Raw genomic sequence first — 24,808 nt, 5'->3', positions numbered from 1 at the left:
ATCAGCAACAAGTATAATAACTGATAACTGATAAATGTACTACATATAAGCAACAGCCTTTAGGCTACAGCTAAAGCATGTAGAACAGAGCTTATCATGGGAACAGATTCAGGGTATTCATACTGCTTAAAGAATCTCCATCCCAAAAAAAAATTCTTGTTTAGAAAGTACTTCATACAACTATAATGTCTTTCTTCAGACAAGACTCCTGCAGAATTACTAAAAAGCAGAGTTCCAAGCAGATTTATAAATTTGTTTAGGGCTGTGCAGAGCTATAATAAGATCCTTAAAGCACTGCTCACAAAAAAAAAAAAAAAAAAAAATCAAAACTTCCCTGCCTTCAGAATGGATATATAAATCACAGTGTGCCACTCAAACACATCAGTAGGTCACAGTTTCATGCATGTTCTGGGAAGAAACATTTTAAAAATGAACAAGAAAAGTGGTAACAGCTCTACCAGAATGGGATCCGAGGATGCAGGTCAGAATTTTATTGTACTTCCATAGCACTGAGCAAGCCATTTCAATGTCTCTTTGGTAACTGGCAGCCCGAGTCTCCTCTTTATGAAAGAAGCAAACCGATAAACACATTACAAATGCTTTTAGTTCTTTTCACATAATCAAAGTTACCTAAGAGCACCCAAGGAATACAACAGTGCTTGACCTTTGTTTTCTTGCTATGAGAAGAAAATGGCAATTAGATGGAATAATGGAATAGCTAACAAAAAACACCTGCTCAAGCTGTAGTTTTTGGTTAGTTACTTCAATTTCACTTTCTGATCAAAGCATAGCAAAGGCAATCTCTCTACATCCCCTGAGGTACAGCTACCCTAGAGTTGACTACTTAATGAGAAGGGGTAAAAGGAGAGTATAGACCCCAACATGGGAAGTGTGGGTAGCTTTGTCCTCCATGGAAAAAAAAAAACTTTGGGAACTAAACATGGATGACATTTTCACAATTTGACTTCAACTGGTCACTACAAAGCTGGTCCAAAGAAATAACACAAATAACTTTAGGTATGCAAAATGATTTAAAAGATGATATGGTACTTAGAAAACATACAAAGGCGCTGAAACAGTGACATGATGTAAATCCATTTTGTAGACCACAGTGTATGTGCTGTATCTTTAAGAAGCATATCAAGGACTGAACGTGCACATACACATACCAGGCACATACTATTCCCAGTGGTATTTTGAGAGTGCAGCCAGAGAGTGAGCATGTATGACTCGGTAGTTAGTTTGTATGCAAGTTACTTAAGTTAAAATCAGTAAACATTTATCATGATGTGTTTGTATATAATAAAGCTGCGTGAACAGAACCCACAAAGATTCTTCTACTGTGTCCAAAGTAGGACAGACACATTTCACTGGCCCAAGATGGGTTTTGCAAGTACTCAAGCTTTCAGGATGGCAGAAACCCTTCATCAGGAGTTTTAAGGTTTTGATGTTAGATAGAGTGCTTAACTATCCACTTGTGCCAATAAGTACTTCATTCCCTTCATATTGTCTAAAAAAGACAACTGAAAAATGCCAGTGTGGAAATAAAGTCTGCAGCTTGGATGCTCGGTATGTCAACTAGCCACCCGAGACAAACACAGTGTTTGTGTAACTTTATAAGACCAGGTTATTCCCTACCATTTAGGACAGGAGATAATTCAAGAAACTGCTCTAACATTTAATGAAAAAATAAATCCCAATACAAGAGACATGTATGGAGATAAGCTAAATCCAAAGAAGAAAAACAAGAAGTTATAATCTGCTACAGCTGTCTAAACAAATGATCTTTGTGAGACAGATGTTTTGGTCAACATAAAATGTGAACTTGCAAAATATCCAGTTCACGATAAAGTGATGTATTATGAAAAAAAAAGAGAGACTACCAAAAGATAAGATAGTAGGGTTGCAATGTATGGATGTTGCATGCAGTTATACCACACAGGCTGCAGTTTAGCTAACTGGAAAAAAAGAGAGAGAAGACAAAATGTGTTATTTCAGAATAAGGCTCTGACATATTAATGAAGAGCAGCAGTAGTGTGCAAAGTTTTATTATACTGTTAAATTTATCTGAATATTAAGGCCTTACCGACTATTACGCTTACTGCACTGCACTTAGTGCTCTGGCTACAATGTTACCTTTGTGATAACTACTACTCTCCAGTTATGAATAAAATATAGGTGCCAAAATGCAAAGCACAGCAATCAGCAATCTTACAGCTGATGTTAACTTTCTTAGCTAGTCAGCCATTAGGATTCAGGATAAATTTGTCATAAAATTTTTCATTACCAGAATAAGAAACATTTGTAGCCCTTCAGTACACATTACTTGTGTCCACTGTTAGTTGCTGAGAGGGAATAGTTCTTTAGTGCTACACTGTCTCATAACACCAGAACCCAGGTTCAACCTACTCAATGTCAGATTCAAAAACGGAACTAATCACCATTGTTCTTCTTTCAAACGGTCTAAGAAAATAACCTTGAAGAGCCACGTCTGACACATTTGATACACAATGACAAGGCAGTGAAAAATATGCTGTCAGTCATTTTTTATGTGACTGTCTATGGACATACATCCTAGTTTTGAGTGTCTGGTCTGTCTTTCTTATATAAATCACATTTTCAGAAGTGCATGTAAAGGACTATTACCCTTTGAAACTTCTGTTCTGTGAAGTTATGTTGGAAACGGCACAAATCATTTGACACGTTTTGGACCTTGGATAGCTGCAAGTTTTTAAGTCGTACTGGACTGTGTTTTGTTCTGGTCCAAGTGTGCTTTTCATAAAAAGATCATTTAGATTTGGCAGTTGTTTACATGAAAAAGTTGTGGGAGCTTTTACAAGTTTTCTCAACTTGTCATCCACACTGAAAATAAATTGGAGGTCCCTTACAACTTTGTAACAGTTTTTTAAAGTTTTGAATGATAAGTTTTCACTAGTGTCACAGGAGTTCTTCTCTTTCTACTGAAGTAACACTTCCTCTAGTTAGCTGTACTGATCTGTTAACTGCTCTGTCAAACTCCCAGGCAGACTGACCTTGAACAAGCACGGTTTCTTTCAGTTATTCCAGCTGTGTATCTCTCTCTGTCTCACTAGAACAAATATTGCAATATCAAAATGCTTGGCTGTAAATAACTGACTTTTAGTGTGTCAGGGATGATTACTGCTTCTTTGGAGATACTTCTTGCAGTTAGTTTTTCTTGTAGACACATGTCTGTAATGTCCCTGTCTTTTTGTTGTTGTTGTGTCTTTCGGCTTTTCCCAGTTAGGGGTCGCCACAGCGGAACTCCAGTCTGCTAATGACTGGTAGTTGATTTTTACATGCCGAGTTACCAGCCCTGATGCACAACCTTCAACGAAGGTACACCCATTCATGCATGTCTCCACGCAGAAGACGCTCTAGCTGAGAATCGAACTGGACAGCGTCTTACTGTGAGGAAACTACGCTACCGCAGCACCACCACCGCGGGTTATATGCCCCTGTCTGTATAACAATATTAGTATAATGGAATGTTACTCCTAAAATTGATCAACTCAAGAAGAGTTTAATATATGGGTAGATTCTGTAGAGTCATTGGTGGAATTCCTTGATTAAGTCAACACTACATTCCCAGATTATGAATGAATTGTCAATAAAATGTATATTGTTGTAGAGCTTCCTCTTCTAGGTTTGCATGTTGTAGTGTGATTCTGATGCCCATTGTAGTGCTCATAGACCAAACATGTTTCCATTAAAATTAAAGTTGCTCATACCAAGTACAACTTTTATCATTGCTCCAACCATTATATTAAATGAGTTGTTGACTGAGTCATAAATATTTGTCTGAAGAAACATTAAAGCACAGATACATACATACTACATGGAAATGAGCAAATATTATGTCTGTACACAACTGTGCAGTTACCTGTATTACTGAAACATACAGATCAAGTCTAAAATGTATTCTTTGCAAATCTTTTGAAATTACTGTGTTAAAGTGCATACACATTAACAACTAAATAATAAAAAGATATTAACCAACAGTTTTATTCCGGAGTGGTCGTAAACAACAAAAACTTTCTACAGTTCTATAAAAATGTGATTGATGCTGTGGACACTAGGTTACTAGTTGACATAATTTTCCTTTACATGGCAAAGGCACTTGATTCCATATCCCACTCACAGCCATTACATTTAGACTGACCAACTGGAGATCAATTCTTACGTAAAACTTTGGATTGATGACTGGTTAAGAGATAGGAAATCATGTCAAAATTAAGAACCTCAAAGGCTGCTAACTAAAAAGATTACAGGCTTAAATTCCCTGAACTACCAAAAGAGGCTGGAAGCTCAGTACCTTTACTCAGTGTGTTATAGGTTTTTGAAGAGATATCTCTGTCTCGCTTACCACACTATTAAGGGAGCCACTTATCCTGGACTACCCATTTCACCACAAGTCCAATATCTCCATTAATTGTTCCATCAATACATCATGTTTATTCTGCAAGAAGCATCCGAAAGGCCACCAAAATAATACAGGACAACACACATCCTGCACATGGCCTGTTTAAGCATCTGTCATCAGGCAGGAGATACCGTAGCATTTGCTGCACGGCTATAAGATTCCGTAAATGTTTCTACCCTACAGTGATTAGGCTTCTGAAATCTGGCACTAGTCCTAGGGGTCTGGACACAAGTCAATGTTTATTTATTTGTGCAATATATACTTACATAAATTCCAAGTAAGTGCAATGTTTATTTATTATATAACTCACTCAAATACAATATTATATAAATAATTTGGGCATTTCAATCTGTAGTGTGTTTTGTATTACTTCAAACAGGGTAAATAATTTACCTAAGGGGAGGGTATTCTTTTCATATACGAGTGTTGGTAAATGTCTCTGCTCTTTCTTGCCTGCACTGGGAATAGTATTGTATTTGTTATTTATGTTTATTACACTCCAAATTGGCCCTAGGTGTGAGTGTGTGCGTGTATGTGCCTTCTGTGGAAGGTTGGGTGTCAGGCTGGCACCTTGGCATTGTAAAACTCCACTGCCAATCATGAGCGGACAGGTGATCTGCTGTGGCGACCCCTAACTGGGAAAAAGCCGAAAGAAGAAGACTCTACTTGTATGTGTTGTTTCACTTTCCTTTGTAATCCTAACAATTGAGTTGATGCACAAAATTTTGTTTAGGCTACACGTGTGTAGTTCTAAATGACAATAAAGTTTACTTTGACTAATACTAGTACCAGGGATCTAAATCTTTACAAAGAGATAAATAAAACACATTGTTAAAAGAGATTTGTAACCAAGAACCTCCCAAACTTCTGAAATAAATGTCCCCTACAAGTTAAGCAGTGCAACTCACTATCTTCATTTAAACAAACTAGATAACTGGATGGGTATTTAAATTTAACTCGATCGTTGCCGTTCTGTAGAAAGGAGGTGCTGCCTGTAGAAGGTACTGACAAGATGAGGATGGTAATGAGACTCAATGGTCTTGGAATATCTATGAATCTATATGGACATACTATCAAGACCATTTGTTATACAGAAAGGAGTGACCTGAGGTTCTGTGCTGGGACCATTGCTTTTAATGTCTCCAGTGCCAGTGGTACAAAATATTTGGGTATATAAATCTGCAGACAATGCAGAAATTCTACGTGTTGGATCAGCAATTAAGAACCAAGTCAATTTACAGGGCCATCTTGATGAAATTATTACTTGGTCAAGTGTCAAAAGCCATTTAATAATAGCATCTGCAAAATCATGCAGTTAGGATGTGCTAGCAAAAGAGATCCATATGCAATGAACCACACATTACTAGCCAACAGCTTTGACACTACATAGCCTTCCACATACCAGAGAAAATGTGAGCTGTTTTCTGGAAATATTAGGACCATATGTTATATATTCATAATTATATTAATAAATTGAACCAGGAGGAATTTATATGGTACTCTATGGTATCAAATGGAAGCTTGCATAATGACGCAAGAGTTACAAATGATACCTCTGGTCTACCTGTCACAAATATGCAGATATTTAAGCTTGTTTAGTAATACGATATGCATATTTGCATAAATATATTTCTGTGAATATCTCAAGCATTATCTACCTGGATTCAATGTCAAAAGGCATTTCACATGCCCAGTCACCAAAGAGGTCTGCAATGGCTTATCGGACAAATAGGGTACTCTATTACCAGAGATAATGTGATTTTTCTAGAAATATCAGGACTATGTCACATAATCATAATTATATTAATAAGCTGAACCAGGAGGTATGTGTATGGTACTCTATGGTATCAAATAAACGCTTGCATAATGACCAAAAAAAGTTATGAATGATATATCTGCTTGCTACAGATCTGCAGATATTTATACTTGTTAGGTAATGCATTATTCATACTTGCATAAATATCATATTTCCATAAATATGTCTGGCACTGTCCACCTGGACGCATTGTATATCATTTCAAATGCCCAATCACCAGAGAGGTCAGGAATAGCTTCCCAGACAACTGGGATACCCTGTTCCAGAAATATTATGAACACGTCATATGCTAATTATTATTTTAATAACTTGAACCAAGGGGTGTTTATATGGTACTCCATGGTATGAAATAAAAGCATGCACACTGATGAAAATTTTATACTGATAGTTGGTTTGTAACTTGCACTGCTTTGCAATATTCACATGTTTATCCATTCAATATGCACATATGCATATAATTCATAATTATGTTAATATATAAAAAATGGAGTGACACCTACAGAACTACTTTGCAGAGAAATGAAGAGCACATCTGTATGAACAAAAGTCACACATAGTTAGGGTCTATCCACCATGGTTGCAGAGATATTAATACTTGTTTGCAAATCAACTAATTTTACATGTAATCAAATTAATTGTTCATTATAAAATTACCTTTAGGTCTGTTTGACATATTAATATCATACTTATGAAAGGGAGTGTGTATCGAGTAACTTTTGAATTTCAACTTTTTTTTCTAAGTCTTATAGTTATTGAGATACATACATTTGTTTACAGGTAGACTGGAAAACTGCAGTCTCTGAATTTTGTCTCAGACGAAAGCTGTCCAGGCAGGAATTCTACAGGTGTGAGGAGGTATGAAATTCCACTCAGGCTACTTGTGAAAAAGTTATACTTTTATCATGCCATTGTGTTCTACAGATCCAGAAAACTGAGTGCTTATCTAGCCAACCAACCCCATTGTTCCTTTTTTTCTTAGTGACTCTTGAGTTGGTTGTCCTTACAATAAATTTGTCTTTAGAAGCTCCTCCTAGTCTCATCTTATCCGCTCATACTAGTGAGCGCTGGAAGATCAAACTGGGAAGATACTACTAAAGTTTGAGTTATACTCTTTCATATTCTCCTGTTTGCTTACTGCACAGTGCAATACCTAGAAGTATTACTTCTTTTTTTCCGTCTTACTTTCAAAATCTGCAACATCTAGGACAAGACTACCATTACCTACACGGCCTTCCATATACTTTGTGTATTCTACCATAATTACACACACCCACTGCTGCATTTACTTTACCTGTCTAAACACCTAAACACTGGACAAGATAGGTCAGCCTGCTAGTTTCACCTCTGTTCTCAGCCTTTTAGCACTAGGCAGGTAAGACAGTGTACTGAATGAAGGCTTTCCTTTAATAAAAACATGTCCTGTGAGCTTCATGAACCTCCACCAGTAGTCTTTATTAATCATACCAAAATGTCTTATGCTGAGGGTGAGAAAAAATCACTCCCAAAGCCTCCTACTAATAAAAATATTAAGTGTCAGGGAAAAAAATATCAGGCTGCTCATCCACCTCATTCATACCTACCATAAAGAGTCACCAGTGAACTATAGAAGCAAAAGAAATATTTTAGTGACAGGTGACTCTACTGTCAGCCACAATGACTGCTCAGATGGCTGGACAACAAGAGAGCAACAGTGAGATGTCTTTCAGTCATTAGGATTTCTGACATTACAAGGACCTTAAGGACCCTAACTCCTGACATGTACGACTACGACATGGTAGTGGTACATGTAGTAATGCATGACTTGGGATGTAAAACTCTGAGAGACATGCAGAAAGAAATGTCAGAACTTCCCAAGCATGTTACAAAGTCAGATAAAATACTATTTCTTAACCTCAAATGATGCCTAGATAAAAAAAAAATTAAAGATACATGGCTTCAATAGCTGATAGCTGGCAGCATTCCATGGAAATCTAGTACATGTCAGCATAGAACAAGAGGCTCAACAGTCTAGTCTGCTTTCATAAGGATGGTTTGCACCTCTTGTTGCAAGGCTTCCACATATTAACTAAAGCCTTTGCTACCTCAGCAGTATCTTTTTAGGCACAGTCCACTTGATGGATATTCTAACATAACTAACATGCTAGTCCTGACATTAGATCACATTAAGGTGACTCCTCAGTGCCAGAAGTCTAAATAATACATTGCCAGGTCTTAAGGCACTCCAAATTTGAAAAACATCCATGACTTAGTTCAAACGTAAAGAGAGCACTTTCTCAATACCTGGGTGTTGCACATTTTATACCTTCAGACAAAATGACAACTGTGGAAAACGGTCCTCATTTGTCTAGGATCATACTGCCTCCAGGCAGATCCTTAGGGATGCACAAACTGAACTACATATCATGCTAGATAGAATTAATCATCATCCAATAGCTTTTTATAGATCACATTCTCTGTCCCTTGATAACCAAGCAAGATTCCTCAGTACAGCAAATGACATCCCTGTTAGCAAAAACTCCATTATAATTGGTGACTTAACTAGTTGTCAGTGAAGTCAGAAACCTATACCTCCAGTACAGAATATGAGCAAAAATTCCTATACTTACTGAACAAAAACTCCCTGAGCAGCTGATAAACCCACTATAGGACATGCATCATTCTTGACCCGATTCTTACAAATACAGCTCCTGCATTACTCCCCTGGTATCTCCTTCCCCAGCGAAGTCTGACCATAAATGTGTGACCTTCCCCTTTAAATTTCCAAACTGCTTACAGCAAACCCACTGAATTTAAGGATGACTAATATGTTAACCTCAACCAATTCCATGATAAAATATCAAAATTCACTTATGATTGCACCACCTCTGATCTTGATACAGCAGCAAACTTCACTAAGGAATTCTACATCCATTTAGAAAAATGCATACAGATGGCAGACCGTACCAGAACAAAGTGTCATGGGGAGTTCAAAAATAAACTACCCTGGTTGTCCACCACAATAAACTCTACAACAAAAGAAAAAAAAAAGCCTTAAAATTACATAGCAAATTGAAACCCCTTCTTCTCAAGGAAAATATCAAGTGTTAAAAATGTGGAAAAAAAAGCATTACAAAGTCCACTAAAGAAGTTCGTGAACTTGAGCTAACTCTTAAGTTATGTTAGAAAACCAACAAACAATATCCTACATTATTTTGAACATATTCAGAATGATGCCTCCTATTCTGACCCAACACACATTGCCAACATCCTTGCAAACACATTTAGTGCCTCCTTCACCCATGAGACTTTTATCCAACGCCCATAAAGGCCTGAATCTCTTACTCCCCCAATTATCTCTAAAGATCATTTACTGAAAGTACAGACAGGCAAACAGACATTTCCATTTAAAAGTCGAAGCTGACTTACGGTCAATAAAAACATATGACTAGGAAATAATCTAGCTGAGGTCTGACGGGTCCAACAATGGTATCTAATAGCTGCCCTTCCATAGAACCACAAAATATCTTAAGTATGCACCTTTTTTGTGGCTTGATTATGTCTTTTTTGTTGAACAAGTTGCAAGGTCCCACAGCCCAATTTGACTGCTGATGAAGGCTATATGGCAGGTGTAAGCAGAGGTTTCTGGAGGAAAACACTTTCTTATAGAAAATACATACAACAGAAGTGAGGGAGGGATATGTGGAAGCCACCTGGGCTCGCATTATAACGTCATATGATGCTGTTTTCCATTCTGCTTTTTTTCTATGGTTCTGAGGCTCCTTACAAAAGGGCCTTTGATCATTTAGGAAATTATTATCATACTAGGGAATAAAACATACTGATCAACAGCAGTCAGTTTTATTCCAGACAAAGCAATAGCTCTTAAGTTGGCTGCCCAAACAAACTAAAAGAATTAAATGAAACATTAATAATCTCTTCCTTAACATCTTTTGCAAAAGCCTGGGTCTTAAGTAGTCAGGCCAATTTTGCTATATGCAGATCTCACAAAGGCATCCACTGCATTATATATAGTTGTTTTTTAAGTTAACTAATCTGCTTCTTTTTGTACTGTATTTTTATATTTGGAAGTTAGAAATGAGGTCTGACTAGCATAAGACTTTCAGTATCACATTAATATAACAGCCAAAATTAGCACAGAATTCTTCTAGCCAAGAAAGATTTCCTATTTTCTCATATCAAGCACTGCTGTTTGTTTTCCCCGTTTTTCTGTGACCTAGGTTTACATCTATAAGGTTGTGTTTACCAGTAAAGTTATTTAACACTTTAAAGTTGATCATTTTTAAAAAAAAGTTACAGAAGTTTTCAAATGACAGATTTGATTAAGGGAATATGAAAGCATCGCAGCACTTGGTAGCGCATTATTACAATATTAAAATATTTCAACCATTTAAATGTAAAAAAACTTTTATTGGAAGAAGAAACACTTTGTACAATTAGTTTTCTTTATAATAATAATGATGGTTAACAGTAATAACCCTGCTGCAATTTGTTATAACCAACATAACCTTGCACTGTGAAAATCCTTACTACAGGGTTTAATTTCAACCACACCCACAAGCACACCAAGGCAATCAAACCATGAGGTGTCAATTATTTCAATAAAGACAGAACCCATCCCCTACCCCTTCCCTGTGACTGAATGGGCAGACATTAACTTGGGGATATCCCCTAAAAATGTAATAAAAACCCAGTTGATCCCTCTGTCTACTCATTCTACCTAGTAGCACTCATCTGCCAATAAAGAACTTGTACATGAGAACTGAGTATTGGAGTCTTTTTTTTTTTTTAATCGCACCATTACTAGCAATACAAGCTCTGTTTTTACAGCTGTACCATCCAGGAAAAATTCCAGAAACTCCCAGGAAAACATCCAGAGCCAAGAGACAGATCTTGAACAACAAAGATACACCCAAGCCCCTCCAACAGCGATCAGCAAGTAGATACATAGCGTTGTTTTTTCATAAAGGGATCCTTCATGTACAAGTAGAATATGTACTCCATCACCACCAAAGAATCGTTAATCCTTACAAGCAATTAGCAACAGTATTTGTAGGTTTATTACCCTTTTCTTTGAAAGAGAGCACGCTGCCTTAATGACCAACTGTAAAACAAGTATCTCATCTACACATCCAGTCCTTCTTGTTTTACAATGTTACACCTAGAGCATTTCTTCTCTGTATATGGTTTGGGTAACACTAATCATCCAGCTATAAATTTAGAATAGTTATCCCTCACTCCAAACTAAAAAAAAATCCATAATGGAAACCACAGTTTCTCTCCCACTGCCCCAAATCTTTCTGAATAATTTGTGCCCCACTATTCCATTTTGTTAAGCAATATACTAGTTAAACTAATTACTCAAATTTGTTTGTACAGAGTGATTACAAAGTTTTGTGACATTAACATATTACTACAATTGTTTATAACTAATAAGCCGCAGTGGTACAGAGGTAGCGTTGTCACATCACAGCAAGGGGTTCTCCCATTCGATTCTCGGCTGGAGCGCCATCTGTGTGGAGTCTGCATGTCCTCCCCACGGTTGAGTGGCGTTCGAAAGACATGCGTGAATGGGCGTGCCTTTGCTGAAGGTTGGGCGTCGGGCTGGCACCTCTGCACCATAAAAATCTACTGCCAATCATTAGCGGACTGGAGTTCCACTATGGCGACCCTTAACCGGGAAAAGCCGAAAGAAGAACAACAACTACAATTGTTTACAAATGTCTTCAATTCCATGATTGCATAAAAGATTACTCTGTTTTGTGATATGCCTTATCAAATGTGCATAGGTTGAATATTTGTCTTCATTCTATAGACTGCATCACCTCTGTGCGTGTCAAGTGTTAAGATGTTTCATATTCACAGGGTGGCCTGAAAATGGTCCAGATGAATCAGTGTTCAACTCTAGAGTGAAGAAATGAATACACTAACCCAAAAACAAAATTGGTAGCATTTGTGCTAAGGTTGTTCTGTGCTACACAGTAAGCTGGGAATTTAGATAAGCCTGGAGGCATATACACGTCCAGGCACATGTATTTGTAGAGTCACAACTGTCACAGGAAGTGGTTGGGCTAGATAAGGAGGGGGTCTGCATTACATGGTAAACTGGCTTGCTACCTAATTTCGAACTCTTGCCTCTGAGGGGGAAAATGGGCTGATGAAGCTCTCATTCCAGTCAGATAGGCTGTAGGACTCTTGCTTTGCCACTGAAACAAATGGACCTGGTTCTCACCTGACAGGAAGAACAAATCACCCATTTGGGAACAGGAATGGGAGACACTGTGAAAGGTTATGTTAAAAAAATCAAAAATGAATCGAACAGTAAAAGAGGAAAAAATACATGAAATTACAATGCTTCTCTGTAATGCACACCCTGCTTACTGAATATGGAAGCTATACATCACTGAACTAATCCAGCATGGATGATCACAACCTACCATACGTCAATTCCAACATATTTCACCAATAATAAGGACATTCCAAATATCCCTTCCACTCCAAGATCATCTTAAACACTCATCACAACCATCATATCCTTCCAACTTCTAAATTTCTTTGTGTCTTTCGGCTTTTCCCGGTTAGGGGTCGCCACAGCGGAACTCCGGTCCGCTAATGATTGTCAGTAGATTTTTACGTACTGGCTTGCCGGGCCTAACGCACAACCTTCAACGAAGGAATGCCCATTCACGCATGTCGCTACACAGAAGATGCTCTAACTGAGAATCGAACGGGCAACGTCTAACTGTGAGGTGACAACGCTACCGCAGCACCACCACCGCAGTAACAAGTATTCATCAGTTGGCCGCAGCCAAGTCAGCCTTGAAGCAAATTAGGAGCACAGCTAAATCCTAAGTCTCCACAAAATAAAAAAATAAAATGCCCCATAACATGTTTACAATAAGCAAATTAACTTCTGAAGTTAATTCTGAAATCCTGTGCGGCATCTTTTGCATTACTGTTATTTTATTTTCAGGGAACACTTTTGTAGAATGAAATCAATTTAACAGCATTTTAAATTAGCTATTCCCTTACTGTCAATTACAAAAATATTTATCAGGTCATTTATATGTTTAAAGCAAGTATGTTTTAAATCATAAAGAAACCTCACCACTGTAAAACCATTCAATAAATCTCAAGTATTAAAGTCTTTGTTTCTTTTCTTGTGACTATAAACAAACTAATAACAAGAGTTCACAATGTAATGCTGACTACGCTAACTTATAAAGAACCAATTTTACTTCTTAATACCATTATCTTCCCACTGTATATTTCAAATCAAACTAAATAAGGATCTTCCCAACTCACTCCAACACACCCCAACACAAAGTCATATACAGAGAGAGCCACAATCCTCTGGACAGAGATGAAATATCAAAGTCACCACAATGAAAAACACAATAAATGGATGAAAAACCACAAATCAGTGACCTCCAAAACACGTTTATTGCTCCTGATGTCTCGGCTACAAGCCTTAAATGAAGATAAAAACATGAGCAAACTCCCATGTATATATATTATAACTAATCATTCAATAAAACAATTAATGAAACAATTAAAACTTCAATCAACATACTAAAACCCTTAAAGCAAAAAAATTCATTTCAAAGCAAAATTTTCCAGTTTAGCTCTGAATTCATACCTTTAGGACTTAAAGTGTCAAATTTGAGTATATAAAGGGTTTTTTTACAAAGCAACTTACTTTTTATACATAAGTCTAAGGGAACGTTATCAATTCCTTCCAGAATTGTACCCTGTAAACCTGCTACAGAACTCTGATGTGTATTCTGAAAATGTACCGCCACTGAACTAGATTCTTTCACATTGATTATGTCCCGAATATGTGCCAACAATCTTACTTTAAAAGCTCTCTTTGATTGTCCAATATAAAACTTATAACAAGGGCATTTCAATGCATATATAATACCTTCCATGTTACATTTAAAACTACCCTTAACATTAAATCTCCTTCCACTGATGTATTCAAAACTATTGGTAACATATTGACAAGCTTTACACTTTCCACAAACCTGAGAACCCAAAGGGAAAATAATGGGGTCTAAATTAACTAGGGGCATAATAAATTTTCCTTTTACCAACATATTTTTTAAACTTCTCCCCACTTTATAAGATACTTTGAGTTGCTTAGGGAGCCATGGATGTGCTTCTTTGTTGGACTGCAAAAAACTCCAATAATATTTTACTAGATTAATCAAAATATCACTGAAATAACTATATAAAGTTGTAAAATATATATCTGTTTCAGGATCAGTTAAGTTATATTTATATCCATAAGACCTAACTCTACTCCTACTCAGCTTATTATTAGCTTTTAATACTGCCTTAGAAATAGTATGTTTATCATACCCTCTATACTGAAACGGGTCACCTTCATTTCGTCAACAGTTCATTTCACTGACAACCAAGTCAGCAGGCCTAATTCACTGAAAGTTCATTTTACTGACACTTCATTTCATCGACAATGATATATGGCCTATTCCTCACTGTAGAGCGACCCTGGAGTTAGAACAGATAGTAAGGGGGGGTGTGGGGGACATTTTACAGTATACAGATGTATTCTTACAAGTGCATTGAATAATTGTTTTCAAAAAACCTTTACAGAACCCCAGTATGTAGGGGGTGAAGCCCCCCCACACCCACCATTGTGAACAATGGGGGGTGTGGGGGGCTTCACCCCCCACATACTGGGGACGGTAGTTCCCAGGATCCAAGGCGGATCCCTCCTTATGGAGTGGGATAACTGTAGCTATGCACCACTCAGTGGGCATGAAGCCTGAGGCGAGGCTATGATTAAACATGACACTTAGGTGAGGTGCCACAGCCTGGGATGTCATCTGGTCCCATGGATGCTGTATTCTTAGCTTTGGAGAGCGTGGTTTCTACCTGGGTGGCTGTGATTACCGGAATTTGGATATCTTTTGGTAGTAAGATGGGCCCTTTAAGGGGTGAGACGGGGGTGAAGTTGGCACTAAATCGATCTGCCAAGATATTGGCAATATCCTTGCGATCAGTATATTTAATGCCATTTTGTTGTAGCTCAGAGCAGATCTGAGCATTGCCATTTAGATTCTTGACATAACTATAGAATGCCTTGTGGTTGTCTTTAGAATCTTTGGCAATTTTACTTTCGTAACTAGCTTTCGAGGATTTTATGAGGGATCTCAGCTTCTTACGGAGGCTGGTGAGGGAGTTTTTTGCATCCTGGGATTTTCCTCTTTTCTGCAACAGTTTCTTCCTTCTGTTGTATAGTTTGTTTATGGCAGGGGACCACCAGATTGGCTTCCTTTTTTTTGGAGAAGAGCATCTTGGTTCTATTTGGGATGGCACGATTCATGCACGAGTGGATGTGCTGGTACAGTGCCTTAGTATAGGATTCTGCAGTCGGACTTTCAGATCCCGGTCTGCATGGGTGTCATGAAGTTTGTCACTTCTGACTTCAGTAGCATGAAGTTGGCTTTGGAGAAGTTTTTTAAGGAGGTTTCCTTACTGGGGTGGAGGGTGGGGGTGGGATGTGGATGTCAAGGGTGATTTGCTTACGGTCAGACCTGATCAATGAGGGGGTGACCACTGGTGTGGAGCATCTATCTCCCATGTTGGTAATGACCAGGTCTAAGATAATGGAGTCCCTGGTGGGACTATGGATTAGTTGATCCAGGGCGTTGGGAAAAGGAGTTGGTACCAGAGTAGTTTTCCCAGTTAATGGCAGGGTAGTTGAAATCACCCAGTATTAGGGTGTTTGGTTGTATATTAATATTTTCCAGTATGTTTAGAAAGGTGTAGTGAGAATCCTGGGGCATGGTGGGGGATCTGTAGCAAGTTACAATTTGGATTGCAGTCTTACCTAGTGTTAGTTGCACCTGGAAAATTTCAGATGCATTGTGTTGGGCAACTAGCCTGGAGGTGTTTAATGTTCGAAGCAGACAAAATAATAGTTCCCAATCAAAAGAAATAATAGAGGCTTAAAAAGTTATATAAACCTCATTTGGAAATAGTACAGTACAAAGGAAAACCAAGAGATGAAATGCATTGGCCAGGAAAGTTGAGAGAACAAAGAGTGCATAGTTGCATTAAATTTAAGTCATAACAGTCCAAAGGAAGAAAATACAGAAAATACAGCAAATACATCTACACAGCCATGGAGAACAGAAAACACAGATTTGTTTCAGTTTAAGAAAGCCATGCATTCATATGTACAGATGATTAATCCCAAGTACAAAGAAAAAAAATCAGGCTAATAGATACAAAGACTACAAGAGTGCCACCTGGTTCTGTAGCACCAAAGAATAAATTGCTGACTGAACCAGATGACCAATGCTCATTTAGTAGTTCAGGTGCTGGAAAAGGTGGGATTGGACTTAAAAAGCTTATGTCAGCTATCATTCTATGAGACAGACATGGAAGGGGTGTACACTCAGGCACACTGGGAACACAGGAATGTCACCTACAAGGGGGGGGTCAGGGCATTGGTCAAGTCATGATATGGATAATATGTGACAGTCTTAACTGCATGTCAACCCCTGGATAATACATATATAAGCAAGGGAGAGGGGTCATGCTATAGGATAAACAATCCCTCAGCAGCAGTACGACACAGCCCAAGGTGGCTTCAAATCTCCTAACTGGCCCTAAACATGGTCAGATTAAGTGCAGTGGAGAGCAGGCAGGTTTGGAAGACTCCATGATGAGAACAGGCACTGGGAGCAACTGTCAGCTGTGGGACAGCCAAAACTAAGGCAAAAAAAGAATGCAAGTGAAAAGTGCATTCTGGTCTAGATTCTTGAGTCATATAACACTTGATGCTATCACCACTTACAAAAAGCCGCAATACAAAAGTCAAGATATAAGAAGATTTGTACAAGAACAGGAATTTAAAGTAAATTATCTGTATTAACTGTAAACTAATAGAAAAGTGATGAGAACTATCCAAACAGTGAAGAATCTCAAGAAAGAGTACAACTATATCTATGTGGATTGCCATCTCACAGTTCCGGAGTACAGGACCTCTCCATTGCACGGATTCAGACTCTCTTCACCTCAACTGTTGCAGGCCAGAAAGATGCAAAGTACCTATTTTATTTCTGTGTTGTGTTGCCGACGCCTGAAAATCAACACAAAGTGAATGACATGCTAGAAAGAAATCTTAAGAGAAAGAAATACTATACAAAAGAAGCTCCGCATGATGACACACAAGAAGGTAGCAGACAAAATAAGAATGCAAAAGCAGTGGGAAAGTTAGAGGCCTAAGGATGAATTAAGTGGTCAAGCAAATGAGCTAAGAAGTATGAAGGAAGACAAAATCACACACATCTACACAACAAATTCATCAATGCAGAAGGATGATGAGCAAACAGAAGAGTCACAACCGGTAATTTTGAAGACAGAGGCTGCCAGAACTGCAGCAATTAAAAGCTGCAGAAAACCTTCATTATTTGTTTATCCAGGAAAGCTTGTAGTACATCAAGAACTGTTCCAAAATTAATATTAAATGTCTGAAGTAAATGGTCCTGTCAAGCACTCATGATTTGGAAGAAACCAGACATATATGGATCATAACACCAAACTGAAATGCCAAATTTATTGAAAACTCTACTGACTGTGAACAAAATATATTTTATGTAGAAAGCCCATGAAACAGTTATTGGAAAGTTAAGAATAATTTAAATGATAAAAATACTGTAATCTATTCTACATGATATCATTTATATCAAACAAGGATATTATATAACTACAAAAAAGGGTTATCTAGTATATGGGGTAAGCTATTTTATAACTACAATAAAGGGTTATCTAGTATATGGGGTAAACTTCGTTAAATATTTCAATGTCTAATTACAGGAAGTTGTACCTCATGCGGTGCAACTCCTTCTAGGAGTCGTTGTTGTAAAGACCTGGGAAAGACATGCACAGTCTGTGCTGTTCACTTGACATCCTGATGAAAACCCAAATGTTACATTCTGTCTAACATTTTGGATGAATTCCTTTATTACTCCCCCTATGATTTTGCAGAGAACACTAGTCAGGTTGCTGGGTTTAAAACTGTCTGGCTTTGAAGAGACCCCTGCCTGTGAAATGGTACCAGTACAGCCTGTCACCAGAGATCAGGATATGACCACGTTAACATTTTGTTTAGCAAGACTGTTGGGTTTAGGTAGCTGTATAGAAAACCACCACATATGTTGTTTGGTCCCAAGGAACTTGAGTTTCTAATTGTCTATGACAACAGTTATCAAACCTGTAGTCACGTAAGGGATGCCTTTCCTTGTTAGTATAGCACACTGATTTATGTCGTTACTTACACTTAAGTTTTCACAACATTTTATTTGCCAGTACATTTATGTCCTACAGCTAGGTAATTAGTTCATTGTTTATTGTTGAGTTATATTCACACCTCCCCTTATCAATTTTCTGAAACACTTAATATCACTGCTTTCATCCTTGGGATAAAACCACAATTTACCGTTACAGATTAGAGATTTGATAAGTAGTTTCTATACTTCATTTAATCTTGACTTGTTTTGGATAACAACAACAATTCTGAATGCTCAGTAGTATCTATGTTTTCTTCTGTGTATCTTATTCATTTTGTGACTCAACAATTTCTTCTATTGAATTTACCTTTTTATCTATGTCTTAACATGCATTCATGAATATGGAAGGTAATGTTATATATCTTGCTCACAAAAAAACACCAGATATGAAAAAATAACTATATTTAATGATATGCATGCAAGTAGTTGGGCGAGGCATTATGATAAGAGTGTGAAACATTCTCAGAAAGAATACCATAAGCATCAGGATGGAAAGGATATTGAATAAATATAAATCAGCAGAAAATGCCAATCAGAGGAGTCATGTGTCCACATATTAAAGCCACAAAGGAGAGGCAATACAGTAAAGGTTACCTTAAACTGTGAAATATATGCATAAAAATAAATAAAATAAAGGTCACAACATGAATATGACAGAAGAGTGGAGGAATAGCTGTAGGTATAAATTTAATACAGGACAGAAACAGATTTGAACTCCATTACAAAGAAAAGGAGAGAGGAATTATTTTTCTGAAGAACTTTTACACGCCATAAAATCAACACACTTTGACTCAGACAAGTGGGAAACTCCTGTAGCAAGTACAGAAGAGGGAATTCAGTGTGAAACTACAGCCCATAAAAATAAACTAAATAGCTAAAAATACATGTTACACAGACCAAAAATAATTAAATGACAAAGGTATCAAACTACTGTTATAACATGTGTGTGTGTGTGTGTGTGTGTATATATATATATATATATATATATATATATATATATATATATATATATATATACACACACACACACACACACATACATGTATATATATCTATTTATATCTACCAATATCATGATTTTCCCCAAATATCATAACTTTGAAAATCTTGATTCTGAAGATCAAAATAGTATTCAGACCGACACAGATTAAGTGGCAAATGCTCCCACACAATTCATAAGTATCAACCACTTAGTATAACTCAAATGTCACAGCACCTCATAGAATGTTATAATTAGCAGGAGTGTTAGGGATTTTGATACCATGAGCACTAACTTAGGTACTTTTATTCTGGTACACTGTTTAAAACTGGAATTCTATAACTAGAAAAGAAGGTGAACAAACAGAAGAGTCACAACCGGTAATTTTGAAGACAGAAGCTAATCACACACTTTAATATTTCATGTACTGCATGGACCAACCATATAGTCCATTTATATATATTTTTTCTTTATGTTAGAATAATAATTCTCTGGACTTCAACTGAGCTACATTAGTTGCCTAACTTTGTAACTCTTCCGCCCTATTTCAACTGCTTAATGCCCATTTGACTCTTGTTATATTTAAACTACCCAATGCCCATTTCAGTTCAAATTTAGGCAAACATTGTAGCTCAGTGAAGCCACAGAATTACAATTTTAACATAAAGAAAGAAAAAATCTACAAATGTTATACAGTGGATATAAAAAGTGTACACATCTCTGTTAAAATGCCAGTTTTTTTATATAAAAAATTAGACCACAATAAATCATTTCAAAACTTTTCCCACCTTTAATGTGACCTATAACCTGTACAATCCAGTTGAAAATCAAACAAATCTGTTCGGGGAAAAATATAAAAAATAAAAAATGTACAATGAGCTGGTTGCACAAGTCTGCACACCCTTAAACTAATACTTTGCTGAAGCACCTTTTGATTTAATTACAGCATTCAGTCTTCTTGGGTAGGAGTCTATCAGCATGGCACATCTTGACTTGGCAATATTTGCCCACTCTTCCTTGCAAAACCGCTCCAAATCTGTCTGATTGGGAGGGCATCCCTTGTGCACAGTCCTCTTTAGGTCACCCCACAGATTTTCCATTGGATTTAGGTCTGGGCTCTTGCTGGACCATTCCAAAACTTAAATTTTCTTCTGGTGAAGCCATTCTTTTGTTGATTTGGATGTATGCTTGAGGTTATTGTCATGTAGAAAGGTGAAATTCCTCTTCATCTTCACCTTTCTAACATTTGCCTGAAGGTTTTGGGCCAAAGGTAACTGGTATTTGGAACTGTTCACAATTCCCTCCACCTTGACTGAAGCCCCAGTTCCAGCTGAAGTAAAGCAATCCCAAAGCATGATACTGCCACCACCATGCTTCACCGTGGGGATCGTGTTCTTTTGGTGATGTGAAGTGTTGTTTTTGCGCCACACATACCTTTTGGAATTGTGGCCAAAAAGTTCAGCCTTGGTCTCATCAGATCACAACACATTTTCCTACATGCTTTTGGGAGACTTGATGCATTCTTTTGCATTTAACTCGGTCTGGATGTTTTTCTGTACAGGAAAAGCTTTCCGTCTTGCAACCCTACCCCGCAGTCTAGACATATGGAGAATACGGGAAATTGTTGTCACATGTAATACACAACCAGTACTTGCCAGAAATTCCTGCAGTTCCTTCAGTGTTGCTGCAGGTCTCTTGGCAGCTTCCCTGACCAGTTTTCGTCTTGTCTTTTCATCAATTTTGGAGGGACATCCAGTTCTTTGCAACGTCACTGTTGTCCCATATTTTCTCCACTTTTTGATGAATGTCTTCACTGTGTTCCATGGAATCTGTGGAATTTTTTTTGTACCCTTCTCCTGACTGATAACTTTTAACAATGAGATCCCTTTGGTGCTTTGTAAGCTCTCTCCGAACCATGGCTTTTGCTGTAGCAGGTAACTGAGTAAATGTCAGGAAAATCCTAACAGGACAGCTAAACTTTATTTGGGGTTAATCAGTCTCTTTAATTGATGGCATGTGTGTATCCAAGAAGACTGAATGCTGTAATTAAATCAAAAGGTGCTTCAACAAAGTATTAGTTTAAGGGTGTGCACACTTATGCAACCAGCTTATTGTACATTTTTTTTATTTTTCCCCCTAACAGATTTGTTTTTCAATTGAAGTGTACAGGTAATAGGTCACGTTAAAAGTAGGAAAAGTTTTGAAATGATTTATTGTGGTCTCATCTTTTTATATCACAAAAACCTGGCATTTTAACAGGGGTGTGCACACTTTTTATATCCACTGTATATGGTCAGTCAGTGCACTACATGAAATAATATAGTGTACGATTAGGGAACTCAATATGCATCATAAACCCCAATTTTAATATGCAGGTTTTTCATCAGTCACTTGAAAAGGATCTGGAACTGCCAATTACAGTAAAATCCATAGACATGCCCACACAATGTAAATCCATAAAAGTTCTTCTGACCAACAGTGGAATGATGTGAGGTATCGACTGTACACATTGCCCATATGAGCCTCTGAATGGAGCCATGCATAGTAATGCACAAACGCACGAGATTCTTAGAAAACCCATAGCAGCCATAACAATTATAAATATGAACTAAGTACAGACCATTCACCTTCTATGTTGTGCAGTTCACACTCTGCCCATCTTTTACCTAAAACATGCCCATATATTATTATGGCCCTCTGTCAAGTACCAGTACATTTCATTAGTGAACAGTGTGTGTTCCTAACACAGTATTCCATACAAAAGCATTTCTCAGTGGCTCATTAATCCTAGACCTCTCTGTAGACCATGCAATCTGATTTGGGGGTGTCCAAGCCTGCATCTGGGTTCTTGTGCGCGAGTCATCAAATTGCTTATGCTACACATTCTATTATTAAAGTCTTCTTCAAAGAATGCATTTGGTCAGTCATCTACTAAATTAATTTACTTGTAATTAGTGACACTTGAGTCCGTTCCACAGATAAAACTTCTGTTTACTGTTATCTTAACATATTCAGCTGAATTCCAAGAAAAAAAAAACACAGTAATTTTATGCAATTGAAATAAAATGTTTAATTTTGTGTACAATGTGAAAAATATGTTGTTTATGTAGTCAGTGCTCAAGGAATTATTCATAACCAAACTCATACATTTCTCGTGTGTTTGTCTATATATCTATATATATGAATGAATGGGTGTGTGTAGGTATATATGCATAATATATACATATATACATATACACACACGTGTATATATATATATATATATATATATATATATATATATATATATACATACACACACACAACACACACATATATACATACATATAAATATATAGATGGTCTACTAAATGAAACTGACAGACCCAAACAACATGTTATGCTGAAGCAATAACCTTAGTGTATGAAAAGTAAAACTAGAAAAAAAAACAAAGAAAAGAAAAAAACACAATTTGCACCCTCACTAAATTATTATTCTATCTACAAGACTGCATAATACTGAGGAAATGTGGATTGCGGAGTCTCACATACCTGTTGATCATCTATTTTGTTGACAAACACAGATGTCGACTTTAAACAAATTTGGTTCTCCCATACACACACACATCTACATATATATATATATATATATATATATAGAGAGAGAGAGAGAGAGAGCAGTACTTCATTATTTCAAAAATTCAGGATTGCTAGCATCACTACTTATTAAAAAGGTCAATTTATTGAAATCTACAACAGACTTTTATTCAGCAGACCATAGCAGTTTTGGTGTTTTACATTTAGTCACGGTTGTGCAACCGTGGAGTAAGCATACATAAGTAACAGAGTTAGTCTATGTGGTAGGTAGTGACTGCAGAGAAACTTGTACATATCACTTTGTGATCAGTAGTCATTTGGGGTTTTGGTGAACTGTGTGGCTGTCATTAGAAATCAAGACAGTGAAGGTCAGAAAGTTGGCAACTTGGTATGTTTGACTATATATATATATATATATATATATATATATAAATATATATATATGTGTGTGTGTGTGTGTATATATATATATATATATATATATATATATATATATATACACACACACACACACACACACACACACACACACATATACATAAACACACAACACAGACACTAACAACATATGCATATATATTATACAAAACATTAGACCCCAGATAAATAAAAATGTTTGTACTTCTGTGCTTTTATCTACTCTGTTTGCACATCAAAATTTATGTATACTCTTCACATCATTAAACTACCAAATTTCTCCCTAAATCCTCTGGAATGTACTCTTCTTGCTAAAAACTAAACAGTTACTGGCAACTAGACAACAACCCTTCAAAACATCCTCACTCACCTAAAATAAGTTCAAACACCCATAACTACATTAAGTTTAACAAACAAAAGCATTTTCATTTACTACCATATTAAAAAAAACACTTAAATGACACTGTCCTCTCTAAATCCACAAACATCCACCCAAAAAATCAGTGTCTCATTGAATTAACCTCCTAGAAATTAAATTTTTTCTTATTAGAAGCAAAAAGTTAAAATAAAAGAATAAAAGTAAGTAACCAATCAGAAAGTGGCATTGAGACCACATTCTAACAACGTAAAGTTCAAACAAATTAACTAAAATAAATAGATAAATAAAACTATAAAACTAATCTACAAAAGCTAACAAATATAAATCTCTCTACTTAATGCTCATTTCATTTCAAAGTTAGGTAACTAATGTTGCTCAGTGAAGCCAGAGAATTACTACTGTAACAAAGAAACAAAGAAAAACATCTATAAATGGAATATATGGTTGGTCTGTGCAGTACATGAAATATTCTACTGTATGATTAGGGAATTCATCATGCGTTATGAAACTCAGTTTCTTTATAGGTCATAGGCTTGCTCATGATCCAAGAAATGGCTATTGCAGAGTCTAACAAACTAAAGGAGTTTACATTTACTGCCACCATGAACTTCATCTAATTGGCTTTTAAATGCATATAAGATATTTTGTGCATCACACACCAGACCTCCACAATATTAGAAAAACTGAAATATAATCAAGCTTACAAACACACATACATATGTATATATTAATTCATTTTCGTTACCCATTTAACAAACTGATAATCATGGGAAGTACGAACCAGAGCCAGTCTTAACAAGGAAACAAGGGTAAAGCAGGATGTTAATCCCTCATCAGTCAAACATGCACACTTCAAGAGGCAAGTCTGCAAACTTAC

The 24,808-nt window shown here is 36.8% G+C and overlaps 1 protein-coding gene across 3 annotated transcripts in view; it reads right to left on the bottom strand.

Annotated features, from left to right (window-relative positions):
* The window catches only part of ELP4 (elongator acetyltransferase complex subunit 4), a 2,241,348-nt gene that overhangs the window by 368,871 nt on the left and 1,847,669 nt on the right, over nt 1–24,808 (bottom strand). The gene's annotated exons all lie outside the window — the stretch shown is intronic.

The sequence above is a fragment of the Protopterus annectens genome, chromosome 17.part0, assembly GCF_019279795.1.
Source record: "Protopterus annectens isolate FY-2018-M chromosome 17.part0, PAN1.0, whole genome shotgun sequence".
Classification (NCBI taxonomy): Eukaryota; Metazoa; Chordata; order Ceratodontiformes; family Protopteridae; genus Protopterus; species Protopterus annectens.
The sequence above is the reverse complement of the archived record's forward strand: the minus strand, read 5'-3'. Positions and strand labels throughout refer to the sequence as shown.